The 18,658-nt window shown below is 39.3% G+C and overlaps 1 protein-coding gene across 3 annotated transcripts in view; it reads right to left on the reverse strand.

Annotated features, from left to right (window-relative positions):
• FAM53A (family with sequence similarity 53 member A) overlaps positions 1 to 18,658 on the reverse strand; it is a 97,098-nt gene that overhangs the window by 74,775 nt on the left and 3,665 nt on the right. The window contains exon 2 of one of the 3 annotated variants that reach the window (XM_074991697.1): positions 8,801 to 8,871. The exons of the other annotated variants lie outside the window; for them this stretch is intronic. The gene's annotated coding sequence lies outside the window, so the exon portion shown is untranslated. The remainder of the gene's footprint in view (positions 1 to 8,800; positions 8,872 to 18,658) is intronic. 3 annotated transcript variants of the gene reach the window in all.

The raw sequence follows: 18,658 nt of genomic DNA on the forward strand, positions 1-18,658 counted from the left end.
GGTCTGAAAAAAAAAGTCACATGTTGAGAAAGTGAATAAGAAAGCATAACTCACTGACATAAATCATGAATGAAGAGTTAACCAATGAAATTAGTAAGTTTAACAAAGTACTTCATTCAATGCTATCAAACTGTGGAACTTGTGCCAGGGGATGTTCTGGGCTCTGAAGGTCAAAAGTAGAACTGGGTTAAAAAAAAAAAAGAATTAGCAAATTTAATGGATGACAGGTTCAATAATGGCTGTTAACACAAAATAGTCAGGGTTGTAACCAGTGGTTCCCTGTAAGCGGAGTGCTTGGGCAGCTGCTCATGAAAGAGTCAGGTGCCGCCCAGTTGGTTACCAGAATACAACTAGCAGCATGCATTTCTATGGTACTGCACATCTGCATTCGCTTTGATGACCAAAGTTTATTCCGCCCACTGAGGGGAAAAAAAAAATAGAAGGAACACAGTGTGTAACCCCAGGCTCTGGATACCCCAAAATCTCTGGCTGCCTGAAGCAGGTGCTGGCCTACAGGGAATGGATGGCTTGATAAATTGCCTATTTTGTTAATTTCCTCTGAAGCGTCTGGCACTGGCTTGTCAGAAGATGGGATACTGGGCTAGATGACCCATTGCCTTCACTGGGTCAAACCATTCTTATCTAACATGTTAAAAAAAATGCATTTGCTGAGAATCTCTGCTGCTCACCTAATCTGCCCACTGACCCCCTCTTTCCCCAAGGATGAATCTAACATTCTACATTTAACTTCTCTTGTTTAAATGAGCTCTCCTAAGAAGCTGTTCTCTTCTCACTCTCCCCCTAAGAGGAAAATTTGCTTGTCTGAGGCCAGGTAGGAAAGGTTCAGTTTAAGGTCTCGATGACCTTGTGTCCCTTTAAAAAGGAGCTCCACGAAAGCTACTGTAATATTTAACCATGCATGTGTTTCAATTAAAGCTATAGAGTAATTCTGTAGGTTTTAAAAAATGTATGTCTTTTCCACTTCAGGACTCCAGCTTTTAAGATACTCAGCTCTATGGATGGAAAAATAAAATTTACTGGAACCATTTTAAAAATGGCTTATTTCTATAGTAAATATCATCAGTCATACACTTTGCATATATTGGTGATTTGTCAGCTGTGTTCATGGGAAAAAATGAAGCTTTCACTCCCATAGTACCACACTACTCAATTTGATGCATTGAAGAAAATTTACACATCCTCCTCTCTAGAATCCAGATTTAGCTTGTGGGGCAGGGAAGAAGATTAAGGAGGATCGTAGCCTAGTATCTTCAGAGATAATGGAGCAGTCTTTATGTTCAAAGCCCCATTTTATTGCCAGGGGGGTTGTTTGTTGGAAAAAAAAAAGAAACAAGCCACAAACCCATACCATACCCATACGTACTTAGTGTTCCCCAAACTCCTGCAATATAATTAACAGAAAAACCAACAAGAGAACTAATGGAGAACTAATGGATATGATAGTTATGAAAGAGAACTCTACAGGCTTGTGTGTGTTTTTCAAAGGTTTTCTGCTGTATCCTCTATCTTGAAAGTGCACAAAATGGATACATGAGACTGCACACAATAAACAAGACAGTTGCCTTCTGCAGCCCAAACTTATTCTCAATCAAGATTAAACATCTGTAGTTTACTACTAAGAGTAAACTTTCAGAAAGAAAAATTTACAACAGGAAATAAGGTAAAACTTTTTAAAATATTTAAAATGGGACACTGCAAGGTCCAAAACTTAGACTATTAAAGTTAAAAATTTAAGCACAACGATGTCTGTTAAAATGTATAATCATGCAATATTGTTTAGATTTAAATATCTGTCTCTAGCATTTGTAATCCCAAATATCACAGCATTATGCTAGAGATGGGAACCAGGAAGTGAAATGACGCCAAGGGAATGAAATGTACAGGGTAAAAAGTAGCAAAGAGTGTGCATTTTCAGTTTTAATCCCGGATATTCTACATAATAAAGTTTACTTTGACTACTCCCCGCAAATAAAAACAAATTCAGCTAAGGTTGTCTGTATTTCCAGTTCAGTTAAACTATAACTTCATTTGTGGTGTAGCACGTTATAGGTTAAACAGCTAAGCAAAGTTCAAGTTCAACATAAAACCCTGACTGCCTCCCTCTGCCACACTACCTGCTTTGTAACTTAACATCTATGCACATGGTACTTGTCACGTACAAAAATGAATTTTTTAGTCTTGCATAACTACACTAATTTCATTGGCATAATGGTCATTTTTTACTTAAGGCTCTAATTGTAAAAGTCTCTAACACTCATTTTGCCATTGGTTTTTCTTTGCAGGCATACTTTACAAAATTGCTGTTTAAGGATATCTTTTGACAAAGAAACATGCAGCTGTGGTCTTTTACCATTTCATATATGTGTGCATTTTTCATGCAATTTAAACTCCACCTGACTAAAGTAGTAGTATTTTAAAGTATGTGCAATAAACTCATTGGAGAGAGTATGCACATACAAGTTATACATCACCATCTTATTGATTGCAGAATTAAATTAGTTACCAAACCTGCAAGTTGATCCCTAGTGGTAGACCCATACACCCAAGTGGCACCAAAACAGCAAAGAGGACTCAGCACAGAAAAGCTGACCTACATAGGCAATCAGAGTTTTATACTACAAGTTTCTAGGCACAGATACAATCCTTTTGTATGCAGCTCCTAGCACAAAAGCTTGTTGTCAGAGACCTTTGTACACTTTGTAGCATATGAACAAGCTCCTAAGAACAAACCAGGAGCTAGAGGAAAGATCCTCTTTAAGGCTGTGACTTTTTTTTTTTTTTTTTTTTTTAAGGAGGGATGGCAGGGACAGACAAGAGGGAAGCAAAAAAAATATTCTTCTAGTCCATGTTGACCTGCCTACATGTCAGATAAGGGACTTCCCCTGCACGTTTTGTCTTGTTCATCTGCCAGAAGGAAGAGGGAGAGAAGACATGACATATTAGTGATCAGAAGGGAATCCTACTTATGTCCTCCCACTTGGCTTAACATCCAGAAAGTTACCTTTGTAAGTGAAGTGTTCCAGATGTCACTTAATACAACTGGTGAGCGAAGAAAATACACGAATTTAGCAGGATAAGGGCTTATTAGTTACAAACTGCCAAGTATGTGAAAGGGCACCGGAAGATAGATAGGGGAAAGCAAGAGAAAGATGCAAGATTAAGTAGCCCTCCTCACCTCCCACCTTCCTATCATACATCCTTCAGTAAATGATTTTTCTTGCTAGTCTCACATATTGCCTCTTGGGCACATCAAATGTACCAATTTCATGTGCAACTTACACCACTAACCCAGGGTAATTGGAGCATCTGCTGAAAAGGTTAAGGACAGTCAACCTTCACATATGATCACATAACCACACTCACCCACATATTTATACTATTACCCCTTGGGTTAATTTTATACTATTACTCCCATTTGTTAAAGCGTTTTTGGAACCCAAAATCATCATACCCCTCTCTACTGGTTTAGAAACCTAGCGTTCACTCAGTCCACTGTATTTACTGGAGCTGACTGACTAAGCTCATGTAACTATTTTGCCAGCCATGGGGTGCCAAGGAAATAGGACTTTCACTTCATTCCTTTTTGTTTCATTTTAGAGGCACATGCCCTGTAAATGAAACTTGTCAGGACTATTATAGAAAGGACTGCAGAAGTCCAGGCTGTGACTGAAATAGAAAAGCAGAAACTCTTTTCAAATGCACATTTAAAATAACCCATTCGTGCTGTAAAAAGCCATACGCTGAAGCTGCACCTTTTATCCCCTGCTAACGGACGCAGATAAGAATAATTTGATACATCCACATGCACTGCTATGTGGAAGTGTTACCAGACAGCTTGTGAAAAGATTCAGTAAGTTAGGCCATGTTTCACTGGAATAGGTGATCATGTGCTACTGCCGCTTGCTGGAGGTGGTTTAATTATGTCGATGGGAGAGCCCTCTTGTGGGACAGAACAGCTACACAAAAACCTTACAGCTGTAAGGTTGCAGCTGTGCCACTGTACAGTGTCTAGGGTAGTCATAGCCTAAGTTTTAAAGAGATGGCTGAGAAACAAGAATTAACCCTTCATCAGCTGAAGCATGACTCAGTACATTTTTTCCCCTCAAAAAGAGAATTTACCAGTCAGTCAGTCAATGTTAACAGCCAAACCAACTTCAATTCACACCATACCATGAGAGTATTTGAAGGGACTTGATCTGTAATTTACATTCCTTTTCTAACCAACAACCACATACAGACACCTTCAATTCCCAATAAAGGGCAAACCCTAGCAACCCCTCCCATCCCCAACTCTTACTGCCTCAACTCCAATCTCAGCAAGACTGTCTACTGGTAACATATGCTTTTTGGGGAGAAAAAAAAATAAATAAATAAAAACTATTGTGATCTTAAAGTATCTGAAGTTAGAATTAGGGTTGCATGAATTTGAGTGAAGTTTTGAGATGCTGGATATTTAAATGGATGCTTTTCAAGACAGGAGTTATTTTAAGAGTTTGATCATTATCTAGCAAAGCAAAGCCGCTAACCTCTACTGCAAAACAAATTTATATTGTGGGATGTTTATATTGGAAGCCAAAAGGAATTTGCCCTGGAGAAGAAAGCTAACGTATTTTCACTCTCTTTAATCTGGATAAAAAGGATAACAGCAGGCAATCAGTGTAGTGACATGGATGAGGTGGAAAAGACAACATGAATTGATGAAATGTGGAGAAATAGAGGCTAGGCACGGTCATTGAAATACAGAGTGTACTACGGGACAGGAGCAATAATGAAAACATTGGTAGGGTTGAAGTTTACATTGGGAGTCAGGGAAAAAAGATTTAGCAAAGGAAAGGAGGACATGCTGTACTAAAGGACAAGGGTGATGCTGGGTAGGTATAAGCAGCACAGCTGGCAGTGGGAGAGCAACAAGGGAAAGAGCGGAGTTATGAGCAGAAGAACAGTTTAAGATTACACAGTCCCCAGTGGGCAGGATTTCCCCTCTACGGGATTAGTTCTTTAGAGACCCTAGAATAATAGTTAATTCAGAAAGCATCCTAAACAATTCAATATCCCCTGAACAGAAGCCATGGCATACTTGGAAACTAACAACACCCGTGTTAGAGGGATTTTATCTTTGCTGTAAATGAGGAGCTGTAGCCAACACTGAGTAGCGTCACTACCATAAATCCAAACATTTCAGAACCACAAAGCATACTAACTTAGTTTCCCACATGACTGAAGCAAAACACATTAAATTTTTGCTAGGGAAGATTAGGACCACACTTACTAGTTTAGTTCCAAAAACCAGGTTCAGAAATGCAGCCTCATTTGGCTGTAATTCCACCAAACCACCATGATTTCCTGCTCCTCAAATGGCTAGCAATGGTTTATTAAAATAGTCACCTTTCAAATGAAAATTTAACTCATAAAATACCTAGCATAATAGTTTCATATTTTATGGCACTGCAGAAATCAGATGCCATGCTTACTTTTTGAAGTACAGATGTAAAATTATCAGTTTAATATTTTAATGGCATAAAGGAGTTTGATATCAACAGTGGAATTTTTGCTTCAACAATAAAAGTCACGCACAATCCTCAGGAAGGGCTATATAGATTTATTTTCCTGATACAATAATAGTGCTGGAGCCAGAACTTTAGTTCATGACATAATATCTTAGCTTACTCTTTGGCATAGGTTTGGGGGAAAAAAAAGTTTCCTCGTAATAAAATAAAAATAGACATTACAGACAAGTGGTTGGTTGTGACTTTCCACTCTGGAAAAAATAAGTGAACTAGATAGAGTGCTAAAAGTTGAACCTCTCTAGTACAGTACTTGCTCATCCAGCAACATCCGTAATCCAGAATGATTTTAGTTAGCCAGACAACCGCTTATCATGGGTAGGGCCAAATTTCCCATGGTCTCAGTTTGTATATAGACACCAGTCCTGGCTCTCTGTTCTGTGTGGTTATTTAGCTGTAATTGCCACAAATTCTTGTGAGAGCCCTGTACAGGGTGGAAGTGTTGGTAACGCTGTTAAACAATCTTGACCTTCTGTAGTTCAGCATTTCTCATTCAGCACCAGTCACGACCCAAGGGTGCCGGACTGCAGAGGTTCAACCTGTAATGATGTAGCCCCCTTTTACAGATTGAGACTTGAAGGAAAATTTAAGCTTAAATTATGTTCAAGGACTAAAGAGACACCTGTAAGTAGTATTAGTACTAGTAAGCCTCCTCCACTCCTACATCTTGGAGTGTAGACCATTGATGCCCACCCACCAGTGTCCCCTGTTTTGAGCAATCTTTTCCTGTTCTGACCAGGTATAACCTGTACTTTTAGTCTCTGCCCTCAGGTCTCTATGCCACATGTTTCTTAGCCTCTTCTTTTCCTTTTTCCCTGTGAGTTCCAACTTAAGGCTTGCCTTGTGACTTTGGTGGCTGGTTTTCTAAGAGTAAATCCAATCCATTGCCATTTTCTTTTCCCAATTTCTTTTTTGGCAGGAAGTTGGTGAGTCAGTTGCCACAGGTCTTGGTTGTTGATGTATGGACAGTGGATCCAGAGGATTTTACAGAGGTAGTTATTGATAAACATCTAGATTTGTTTGGACAGTCCTCTTTGTTCTCCAAATTTCTGCTCCATACAATAGGACTGATTTGACAATGGAGTTGAGTAACCTGATCGTTACCTGAGTTCTGATCTGCTTAGAATTCCAGGCGTTTTCATGAGAAAGATGTTCCTTTCCCAAGCCATGAACTCACATTAGCATCAGTGCCCCCTCTATCGATGGTGCTGCAAAGTACGTGAAGACCTCAACTTTTTCCAGCACCCTGCCGCCAAGTATAACTGGCTCTGTGCTACTGACGCTGACTTTCAAGGTCTTAGTTTTACATTGTGGATGTTCAAGCCAACTGTAACTGAGATGTCAGCAGGGTGTGTCATCTTTTCTTGCATCTGTCAGTGGCTGTGGGACAGAAATGCCAAATCGCTAGCAAAGTTCAAGTCATCCAGCTGGGTCCTCAGTGTCCACTGGATGCCATTTCCTTTCCCTGCTCCTGTCATCTTCACGACCAAGTCTATCACCAGGTGAAAGAGGAATGGTGACAATGAGTAGCCTTGTCAGACTCCGATCTTCACTTCGAGACTCCTTAACTGTCCCCCATTGTCAACTTTACGGGGAGTTACTTCGTAAGAGTTCTTAATGAAGCTGACTAAATTGGTTGGTATGCTGTAACACCAAAGCAGCTGTCAGATGTGTAAGATACAAGAAAGGAAGCGCAAGAAAGAGGAAGATAACACCAGCCACAGCAGATCAGCAAAGGCAGCAGCAGAGGAAGAATACACAAAAGTCAACAGGGAGATGAAGAGGAGTGTGAAGACAGACAAGTGGGATTTCACAGAAAATCTGACAGAAGAAGCAGCAGCAAACAACACTCCAAAGAAGCTTTCAAGAAAATGCAGCAGACTTGAATGACCAGTCAAAGACAAAGAGGGACAAGGTCTAGTAGGATCAGAGCAGCAACTGAACTACAGGGCAGAACATTTTGAAAACCTTCTCAACAGCCCCAGAAAATTCACCATACATCAATCTTCCAATAGACTGTGGCAAATCAACTAGACAATCAGGAAGACCATCTTGAAAGCAAAAAAAATAAAGCCATGGGCCCAGAAGACATTCCTGCAGAAGCCCTCAAAGCTGACATTGATACCACAGTAGAGATGCTGTTTCCTCTATTTGAGAAGATCTGGGAAGAAGAAGATATACCAGCAGACTGGAAGGAAGGCTACTTCATCAAGATCCCAAAGAAGGGCAGCTTAAGCAGCTGCAAGAACTATAGAGGAATCACACTTCCTGCCTGGCACTGACAGATCTTCAACAGAATCATTCTGGAAAGAATGCAAAAAAGCAGTGGACCCAGCTGAGACACCAGCAAGCCAGCTTTTGACAATAGGTCATTGACCATATCGCAACATTACCAATCCTATAGGAACAATCTATAGAATGGAATTCACCATTTTACATCAAATTTGACTCCAAGAAAGCCTTTGACAATTTACACAAGGAAACCCTCTGGCATTACAGCATTCCAAACCTGTCACTACCATTCCTAGCTCTGGTACATCTTTAGAGTCCCCTCGATCTTTAAGAACAAGAAAACCCTTCCTCAGTTTTATCTTGTAGTAAAAGTTCGAAACGCAACCAGGGAGACATTTAATAAAAACCCAAGTGCTACCCATTTGAATGATATAATTTAGGGGAAGGCAATATTTTTGAAGTGTAGAAATTAATTTTTGAAAGTTAGTGCCTTATTTTTCAAAGCTCTGATTTGACTTAAGTGTTAAGTTTCTGAAGAGATGTGTGTCACAAGGGAATACAAGGTAGAGCACCGATAGTTAAATCTTACCCCTTAGGAGTTGAGACACAATAGTGAGTGAGATAAAAATCTTTTAACAGAAGTACAGCAGTTTCCTGTCTAAATTTTAAACAGAACTATCTACAGCAATAGTACTGGTAGGGGAAGAGGCAGAAAAAGGCACAAAATATGGAGCCACCCAGATGTGCTCTGCCACAAGTACTCAGCAGGCCAATATTTTTCAAATGTTTCTCTGAGCAGTTTTCCCATTATACTGTTCAAGTGCTCCTTATTCCAACATTGAATCTAAATTACATATATCCCTCAAGTCTAGTCTTTTCCCTTTAGCTCTTGGAAATTTACATCAGAAACAAAGCACAGTGAAACTGAGTTATTTTAAAATAAGAAATCAATCCATCATGTATAAGTAGCCATGTGAACTTACTTTCATTAAGGACATCACTGCATTTCATTAATCTTCCCTCTTTCTTCATCCCACCTTGCCTCATGTCTTACCTTCAAATCAGACAAAGTACTTCAGCATCGGAACAATCTATTCCTATGTATAGCATCTACTACAGTCTTAACTCTGCTCCTAGTTGGGGCTTCCAGGCACAGCTATAATATAAATGTATAAGGAAAATAACTACTGGGAATAGAGAGTGACAGGCTTGAACAATCAGGTCAACTAGCATAAAGCAGTGTACAAAAGGGTAGTAACATCAAAATATTACCCAAGTTCCTATTGAAGAAACCATGTCCCTCCCAAATACATTAAGAAGACAGTAGTACTACTTGGAAGAGCTGAGATATCAACCATTATATGAAGACAAACAGTTCACTGAAATGCCATAAGAACTTGGGAATGAATTGGACCATCCTCATCTTTCACACGGAGAAACAGCTTATGGAGGCTGTAAGACCCAGCTCCATTTCGTCGCCAGCAGACTTCAGCTCAAACTAATGTGTACAGTTCTATCCTGTGCCCCAGTTCTCGCTTGTACCTCCCTATTTCGGATCAAGACGCATACAAAATGTTTCACTTCGCGTAATTCAGGCGTAGTTCTCAAACCCTGAAGAGTTACCAATGCAGCAGATCTCAGATAAACAAAAGGAGACCCTTAATGTGACTCCTTTGCTATCAAGAGCCACTGAAAATGTGGCTATATTATGGTTCCACCTTCCCAATATTTAATATTTCCAAGTCAACAGAAAACTTGTAGGCAGAATATACATGTCACAGGCAAATTGGGAAATAAAAGCAGGGGGGAAGTCTCATGATGGAGGTGTTGTGACAGGGAAAGGAGGGAAAGTTTTTTAAAAAAATTCCAGTCACACTACTGATGGAAAATGTTTTTTCTCACAACAAAGCTATGACTGGCAGTATTGTTTCATACTTGTTGCATAGAATATTTAATACAAATACTGAATGAAAGCAAATATTAAAGCTATGGTTTTTATATACCCATCAAAGTCAGGCATAATTCAAAACTATGGCTCCCACAGTAATTCTGTTTCATTGTACCCACACATTTTATATTAATGTGCATGGCTATACAGAAGTATTAATAAAAATATTAATACCAACTAAAGCAAAACAAAACACACACATGTAACGAACCAAACAAAGTTTGTGAGAACTGTAACATAAGAACATAAGAACATAAGAATGGCCATACTGGGTCAGACCAAAGGTCCATCAAGCCCAGCATCCCATCTGCCATCAACTTTGAACTGGCTGATTTTTAGTCACACAAAATTCAGTCTCACCACCACAGTGAGAGTTCCTGAAGCTCATTTCTTTGTACAAATAAATTCATAATAGATATTTATCATTTTCTTCAAACTCCTCAAAGACAGCAGGCTAAATACAGATAAAAAACCACACAGATTCAGACCTCTAATTTCAAGATAGAAATTAGAAGTCTGAGTTCACTAGCAAGAGTGCAGTTTGCCCCAATCCACATGTGGATAAATAATTCCAGTCAAATGGAATTTTACCATAGCTTTGGTTTTGAGAAGTAGAATATTAGGCCTGTGTTGAAGGTGTGAAGCCACAAAACCCCTGATTTAGTATGCATAGGACTAGACAATCTTAAATGATACAGATCAACTGCTAAAAGTTCCAATTCTGATGAGTTAATAAATCAGTGAGAGAGTTTAAACCTACTGACAAAAATTCAATCAATGTAGGACTGGATGGAACTCTCAATAGATCATTTAGCTCACTGCACTCAAGGCAGAGCTAAGGAATAACTGGACCAGAGGTCAGCAACTTTTCCAAGATGGAGCGCTGAAATTTGACCTTTTGATCTCTGTGTATAGTCCAAGTGCAGATGGTACTTTTTAAAGTCACTAATAGTCCTATTTGCAACAGCTTCATTAATAAATAAAGATTCAGGGCTTTACTGTTTCAGTTTTAAATCTTCGTCTGGCTGGGTTTAATATCTAAAAATGTCCAGGATTTAATACAGGTTGAACATCTTATTCTGGTCTCTCTGGTCTGGCACCATCCACGGCCCAGCACACAACACAACGTGAGAGCAGTGAGCACCCTCTGCATCCAGTCAAAGTGCTCCTATGATTCAATCAGCACATCATGCAAATTCTAGATACACAAGCACAATTAGCAAAAACTACCTTATCCTGGAGACCATCTAGGATACGAAAATTTTGCCACCCACTGAAATGAAGGGCCACTCATGAGACCCACTCACTAGTGTTGGTTATGCATGGCTACTGTAAATATAGGAATCATTCATCCAGCACTAAAATGAAGCTACCCCTGGGATGGAAAACAGCTACTGTGATCTACAGCAATTCTGCCCAGATGACAGAGAATTCCATAGCCGGTGGAAAAAGCATGGCCTAATTACCTGTTGGCTGGGCCACTCAGACTAACACACCTTCTCTTGAAGACAGCACTGGGAATCTCTACATTAAATCTCAGCCCAATACAGCACCTCCAACTGCACAACAGCTTCTTGTGCTGTGCTGGGGCACTGAGGTCAACACCAACTAAACAGGTAATGTCTTGTTGCATCAGCCCCCCCACCAGACTAATCATTTGTCTCCCAGCTAATGTTAGTGCAGGGTGCGATTTATTCTTAAAAAGGAGCCTGACCTTAAAAAGCCATTCAAAGCTACTCGCCTGTATAAAATCCAGTTTCAGCAAGTTCCACAAGTTAGTGTGAAAGTGTCAAAGAGTCACGACCTGTTCTGCAGGCATCTTCCAGCAACCAAGATATAGGGGACCTCCCTAAGCCTATAATTAAACCCCCTTGTTCTCTCAGACCATGCAAAGTCTTTCTGGGGAGAAAGTTTCCACTTCCAAACAAAACCCAGCCAACCCAGGCTCTCTCACTCCTCCCCCACCCCCATCCATGCCCACTGACACAAAGGCAGTTCCATGTGGGAGAAGAGATGCCTGTTATAACAGTGGCGAGATCACTCCTGTTTTTACAGGCTAAAAGACAAGGGGTATTTTTCCCCCCCAACATTTATCCAATAGTACAGAGCTGCTTTGATTTTCATGGCAGTAATACAAAAGGGAGCCACTGCCACCATGACAGCCAGAGCCAGGGAGCTTCTGTGGCCAGAGTCACAGAACCGCCCCTGGCTGGGGACCCCCCAAGGCCAGAGACATGGAGCAACCCCTAGCCCAGCTGGGGAGATGCTGCAGGAAGGAAGAGTGGGACTGAACTCCTGCCTGCATGCTGGGGGCAGGGGGAAATCAGTTTGTGTGCACGCCAGGAATTGCCAACCTCTGAACCAGAGCATTTTGACATGTTTGTATAACTTCTTAAAGACCTCCAATGATGGTGATTCCACAACCTCCCCAGGAACTTGCTCCAATGCTCAGCTATCCTCACAATCAGGAAGTTACAGCTCCCTTGCTGCAGTTTAAATCCACTGCTTAACATGCTATTCTCAGAGGTTAAAAAAATAACTAACTATCTTCAAATGCCTAAAAGATTACATTCCCCCTGCAGTACTTTTCTCCAGACTAACCCCATTTTTTAATTTTCCATGAGTCATATTTTCTAGATTGTTTTGGTTTCTCTGCTCTAGATTTTCTCCAGGTTGTCCCCATCCTTCCTGAAGAGTGGCACCCAGAACTAGATACATTACTCCATTTGAACTGAGCCTTATTAGTGCAGAATAGAGTGTAACACCTACCTCGTGCAGCTTGCTTACACCACTCCAGCTAATATCTCCCAGAATGTTAGGTGTGTGTGTGTGTGTGTGTGCACGCGCGCACGCACGCACGCGCGCATGAGTGCGCACAGAAGTATCATTCATTCCCCCAAATTTTTCTGTTGTATCCCCCAACCCTTCACCCATAATGGAACCTGTCCTTCCCTACTTCTCCTGGGGGACCACAGTTGGAACCAGAGATGCAGCCAGGGCAGAGCAGGGCTGGATGCTGCTTCCTCCAGCTCCTATGCCCCCATGCATGGCATACCACACAATTTGAGAGGCAATGTGCTACAATGTTGACTCACTTTAGCATGTGATCAATGATAACTCCCAGAACCCTATCTGCAGCACTGTCACACGCAGTCCTTTGCCACTTTCTGCGGGTGCACCAGTTCCATTGTAAGGGAGTACTTTGCATTTGTCCTTCAATTTTATCCTATTTAATACAAATCTTTTCTTCTGCTTTTTAAGACCCTTTTGAATTTTAAGCCTCTCCCCTCCAGCTTGTTATTGTACACAAACTTTGTAAGTTTAATTTTTTGAACAGCATCTAAACGGCTTAAGAAGATACTGAAAAGAACTGAATGCAGGACCAAGGCCTGTAGGATCCCATGCAATGTGCTCCTCCAGCCTGAATGAGAACCACTCTCCGGAAACTATTTTCCGACCAGTTATACAGCCACCTTATAGCAGGTCCATTTTGCTAGTCCATAAGAAAGCCACGTGGGATACTTTCAAACAACTTTCTTAACTCACAGATCCCCTACATCAAACCTTCCCCTCATCACGAAGGCTTGGTATCCCAAAGAAAGCTATTAAGTTCATTTTAGTTGTTTTGTTCTTAACGAATCCAGGATATTACGTATCAACTTATCTTTCAGGTGTCTTCAAATTGATTGCTTATTTGTTTCAGTATATTTCTGGGTACCAAAATTAGGAATACAAATGTTTAATTCCCTGGGAAATCCTTATTCCCTTTTTTTTTTTGAAAAAAAAAAACAAACTACTAACAGACTGACACCATATTAGCCCTCTGGAATTTCTCAATCTCTTGAGTGTTCTTACCTTATTCTAGCTTCAGTTGCTACCTCATTTCATTGGCACCCAATTTGTCAAACATCCAATCATTACTGACTTTTTTTGGTGAAAGCTGAAACAAGTCATTTAGCACTTCCATCATTTCCACATTTTCTGTTATTGACTCTCACCCCACCCACATCGCCATTGATTAACTGACCTACCAGGTCCTTGGTCTTCCTCTATTTTTAACACGTATATGTAGAATGTGTTCTTGTCACCCTTTATGTTTGTAAGCAGTTTAATCTTATTTTGTGCATTGGCCTTTCCAATTTCATCCCAACACACCTGTTATTCTTTATCTTTCACATTGTGAACCATTTTCCACTTTTTGGGGGACTCAGTTTCAGATCATTGAGAATCTCCTGATTAAGCCATTGTGATCCCCTGACATATTTCTGACCATTGCTACGAAGTAGGACAGTTTGCTGTTGTGATTTTAATATCTCTGAGAAACTGCCAAATCTCTTGAAGTGCCTTTCCCCTTAGCTTGCCTTCTATGTGATCTAACTTACTAACTCCTGGAGTTTTCTAAAGTCTGACATTGAAAATCATGATCTTTAATTTGTCTGACCTCTCCAATCATTCCTTTAAATTATGAATTCTCATTTCATAATCATTTTTGCCCAAACTGCCTGGCACTTGCAAATTCTCAACAAGTTTCTCCCAATCTGTAGAAGTCAAATCTAGAGTAACCTCTCCCCTAGTTGATTTGTCTTCTGAAATAAAAAGAGTTGTATCCAATGCATTCCAAGGACTTGCTACATAAATCTGTGCCCTGCAGTATTATTTTCCCAACAGATGTCTGGATAGTTTAAGTCCCCCATCACCACCAAGTCTTGTGTTTGTCATCTAATTTGGTATTTTTCAGACAGAAGTAATTTTTTTTCCCCAAATGATCCAGATATTCTTCTGAGTGAAGCTATTTTATACCATACCCTGCCTTCCCACTAAACACACTTTGAGAAACAATGCATGTCCTTCAAAAAATGTATTCACAGTGCTGTAGTGAAATTCTCCACCAACCCTCCCCTACTCAGTTTGGTTTCAACATGTAATACTCAGTTCAAAAAACAGCCTGATAATTTTCCGCCATCCTACACAGTTCTTTCACTGGTATAAACAGTGCTAATGATGTTCCATCGTTTTGTGACAGGAGCTTTTTTGCAAAACAATCTAGTATTTGTTTGGTGTAGTCAGTTGAATAATACAGTATGATTATTTCTTTTGTTCATGGGCCCAGATCCCCAAATTCAATCTATACAAGCCCTCTGTTCACATGAAAAGCAAGAGGATTGGTTTCAGAGATCTGCTTCCACAGATTCACCTGCAGAATCAAAGCTTTGGAGACAAATTTTTTGGAATTATATGGCCAACATAAGGCATTTAAACCCAGAGTTTAGCTGGTTGAGTTTTAACCAGTTTAACAAAAAAGCTTTATATTACTTAAAAGCAAGAGTTTTAAGACATATAAAGCAATTATTTCAATATAGGTAGCCTTTTCCATGCTTACATCTGTAGGCAGTTCTCACTAGGGCAGCAGTTCTCAAAATGGGGTAGCAGCAATCCCACATGAGGTCATGCAGTAGGGAGGTCGCCATTTTGTAATGCAAAAGGGCATCTTCCCAATGGCATGACCTTTCGCATACAGTGTGCATGAGATCAAGATACATGGAGGATACCATTTTTAAATGGTATCCTCCATGCTGTCTCGGGTCACAGGAATCAAGGCATCTGAAAATGGTGTCACGAAGGGAAAGTATTTGGGAAATGCTGAGTAGGACATTAGCCACCACACAAAACCTATTTTTAAAATGAGTTAAGCACTCTAAGTTCAAAGGGTGAAAAATAATGTGGTAAAGATACAATTTTAGACATTCAAAGGTTTTAGGTATTCAAAGCAATTTTTAAAGAGTATAAATCGATATGGTTATAAAATTTTCAGCTGTGATATGAAAGGAAATCAATGAGCTGATCTGTTTTTAAATGTATTTATGAACCTGAAAAGACAGTCTGCCTGAGCCATACAACTCCTTTTTAAAAGAAAGCCAGAAAAAACTGTTTTCACATATAAATCTTTCCCAATATAAAACAAAAAATTACACTGAAACTGAATGACTGGAAGAGATTTTAAATGTATACATTAAAATCTAGGTTTTCCACCATTTGAGCTTGTTTTCATTACCCAGAACAGTCCATTTCATTTGGTTCACAGCTATTTTTCATCTGTTTACTTGCACTAGCATATTGCCACAATATTGGATATGAACACTGTATATCTTTCAAAAAATTCTAGTGGGTATCCCAATAAAAAGTAGACATATACCTCTTCACTGGGCTTATGCTTGGTCTATTTCCCAGGTGTGGATTGTTCTTTTTTTAAGTTATTAAAAACCACCTTATTTTCTGGTAATTTTGACTTTGAGTCCCCTCTAACAAATATTTAAAATTAAGAAAGAAAACAAAATCTAACTGGTTTTAAGATCTAATTTTTTTCTTTAATACAGAAGAAAAACCTCACACTTTAATGATCTGGAAAGAGAAGTAAAGGATGAAATGGCAAAATCTGAAGATAATTAAACTCAAAACAGACTGAAACAAGTTACAAAGGCATCTCACAAAACTGAATCATCTCAAAACTTCTCTGTTAGTCTGTAAGGTGCCACAGGACCCTTCGTTGCTGTCACAAAACTGAGTGACTGAGCAAAAAAGATAAGACATTCGCTGTGGATAAGTGCAAATTAAAGCATACTGGAAAATTTAATCCCTACTGAACCCACAAAAATGGTATGATCTATAGCTGTCAATACTTTAGAATAGTCTGCAATCACTGTAGATAGTTCTCTGACAACATGCACTCAATGGGTAGCACCGGTACACCCACACCTAGAAACTGCGTGCAGTTCTGCTGGCACCATCTCAAAATAAGATATATCAGAATTGGAAAGGTTCAAAGGGCAACAAAAGTGATTAGAGGTATGGAACAGCTTCCATATGATGAGAATAAAACACTGCCACTGTTCATTTTAGTAATGGGGACAAACAGTAAATATGATAAGTGAGCTATAGAATTACAAATTGTGTGGAAAGAGTATAACAAAACACCATTTACTCCTTCACTTAACACAAGAGCCAGAGGATCACACAATGATATTAATAGGCAGCAGGTTTCAAAACAAACTAAAGAAAAATAATTCGCATAATGCGCAGTAAACCAGGATGATGTCTTAAAGCCTGAAATATAACTAGATTCAAAGCAGAACTAGACTAGTTTACGGAAAATAAGCATCACCTGCTAGAATCCAAGATGGTTAGGGATACAACCCCATGATCTGGGTATCTCTAAGCCTCTGAGTGCCAGAAGCTGGAAGTGGACAGCAGGTGAATCACTTGAAAATACCCTGCTCCGTACATTCCCTCTAAAATGCTTTACCCCACTGTCAGAAGACAGGATATGAGGCTAGATCGGGGTCTGCAACCTGCAGCTCCGGAGCTGAATGCAGCTCTTTTGGATTTCTCTGTGGTTCCTGACCCTATAAAAGCAAAGTAAACAAAAACCCACCTGATTATTTTTGATAAACGGTGAACATCCTGTATCACATTACAAGTCATTTGTGTGTGCTGTTCTAAAATAGGGGTTACAAAAAGTATGGTTTGATATTATTTATTAAGGACCTTCTCATATTCACATGCATTGTGGCTCTTGACTTACTGAGTTTTTTTATTGAATTAAAAAATGGTTCTTTTTGCTATTTTGGTTGCCGACCTTTGGGCTAGATCAACCATTAATCTGACCCTGTCTGGCCACTCTCACATTCTTATGCAATATTTTGTTTCTCTCCTAATACAAAAAAAGGATAAAAATGCTTAGTAAGCACTGACAGCAAGGATTTTAGCCACATAAGCCTCAGGACACATTCCCCCACCCTGCCCCGCCCAAAAAAAAAATTCATTGCTTCTCAGGTATTATACCCACTTTACCGATACAGTCCCCCTACCCACTAATAGAAACTGCTACAAATACACAATATTAGGAGCTACATTTTCAGTTGGCACATGGTTATTTTTGCTGTTTCCTCATTTGAATAATTTTGGGTTTTTCCCCCCATATAATTAGCATACACTATTTTATATCAAATAATTCCCACATGATCTGTCCAATAACAGATGCACCTATTTTTTGTTTTACAGAAAAAACATTAACATCATAGCATCTAAAGAGGCAGTATTACTTCAACTAAATTATTAAAAACAGCAATGCTCTTCTTGCCGAACTGTAAAGATGCTACAGGTCTGCCTGTGAAAACATAGATGCTAGATATTAAATAGGAGACACACAAGTCAACAACTATTTACATAATCTTCCATGTTAGATTTCTGATCATTTTGGATAATCCCATTATAGCTCCACATAAAATGGATCGCAGGAATTATGCACAGCCCTGAAATCCACAGATATCCACTTCATAGTTGCAGGTATCTGCATCAGCAGATGCAGATATGGGTATCTGTGGATCATTTTTGCAGATGTGGATACCAATTTCCTGTGTGTGCAAGACCCTATATTGTGAAAATATTTACAAAGTAGTAAAAATCTCATGAAAAACTAGACAAGAATCTATTTCCATAAAAGAGAACATAAGCTACTTCTTTATACACTAAAGACTTCTATAGAAGAACATTTTAGATAGTAAATGGGGCATTTTTAAAAATACAGAAATAGAGGAAAAATTCAAGTTAAACTTTTGCATACTTATCATATACTATCATTCAGATTCCTTAGAGAAAATTTGAATTTACTGTAACTCATACTAAACAGAAGAATTCATCTATGTCTTAACATTCTCATAACCTCCCTCAAACATGCAAAGAACAACTGTGTCTCAAAATCTTCTTAAAAAATGAAAATGTAAACCCACAATCACCTCTCTCCAACATGGTATGACAAGACTTACCTCACTATTAATTAATTAATAAATAAATTCAATTCCTAAAATACAGCTCTAAGTGGAATAATAAATTTTAT

This window comes from Carettochelys insculpta, chromosome 4 (genome assembly GCF_033958435.1).
Source record: "Carettochelys insculpta isolate YL-2023 chromosome 4, ASM3395843v1, whole genome shotgun sequence".
In the NCBI taxonomy this organism is placed as follows: Eukaryota; Metazoa; Chordata; order Testudines; family Carettochelyidae; genus Carettochelys; species Carettochelys insculpta.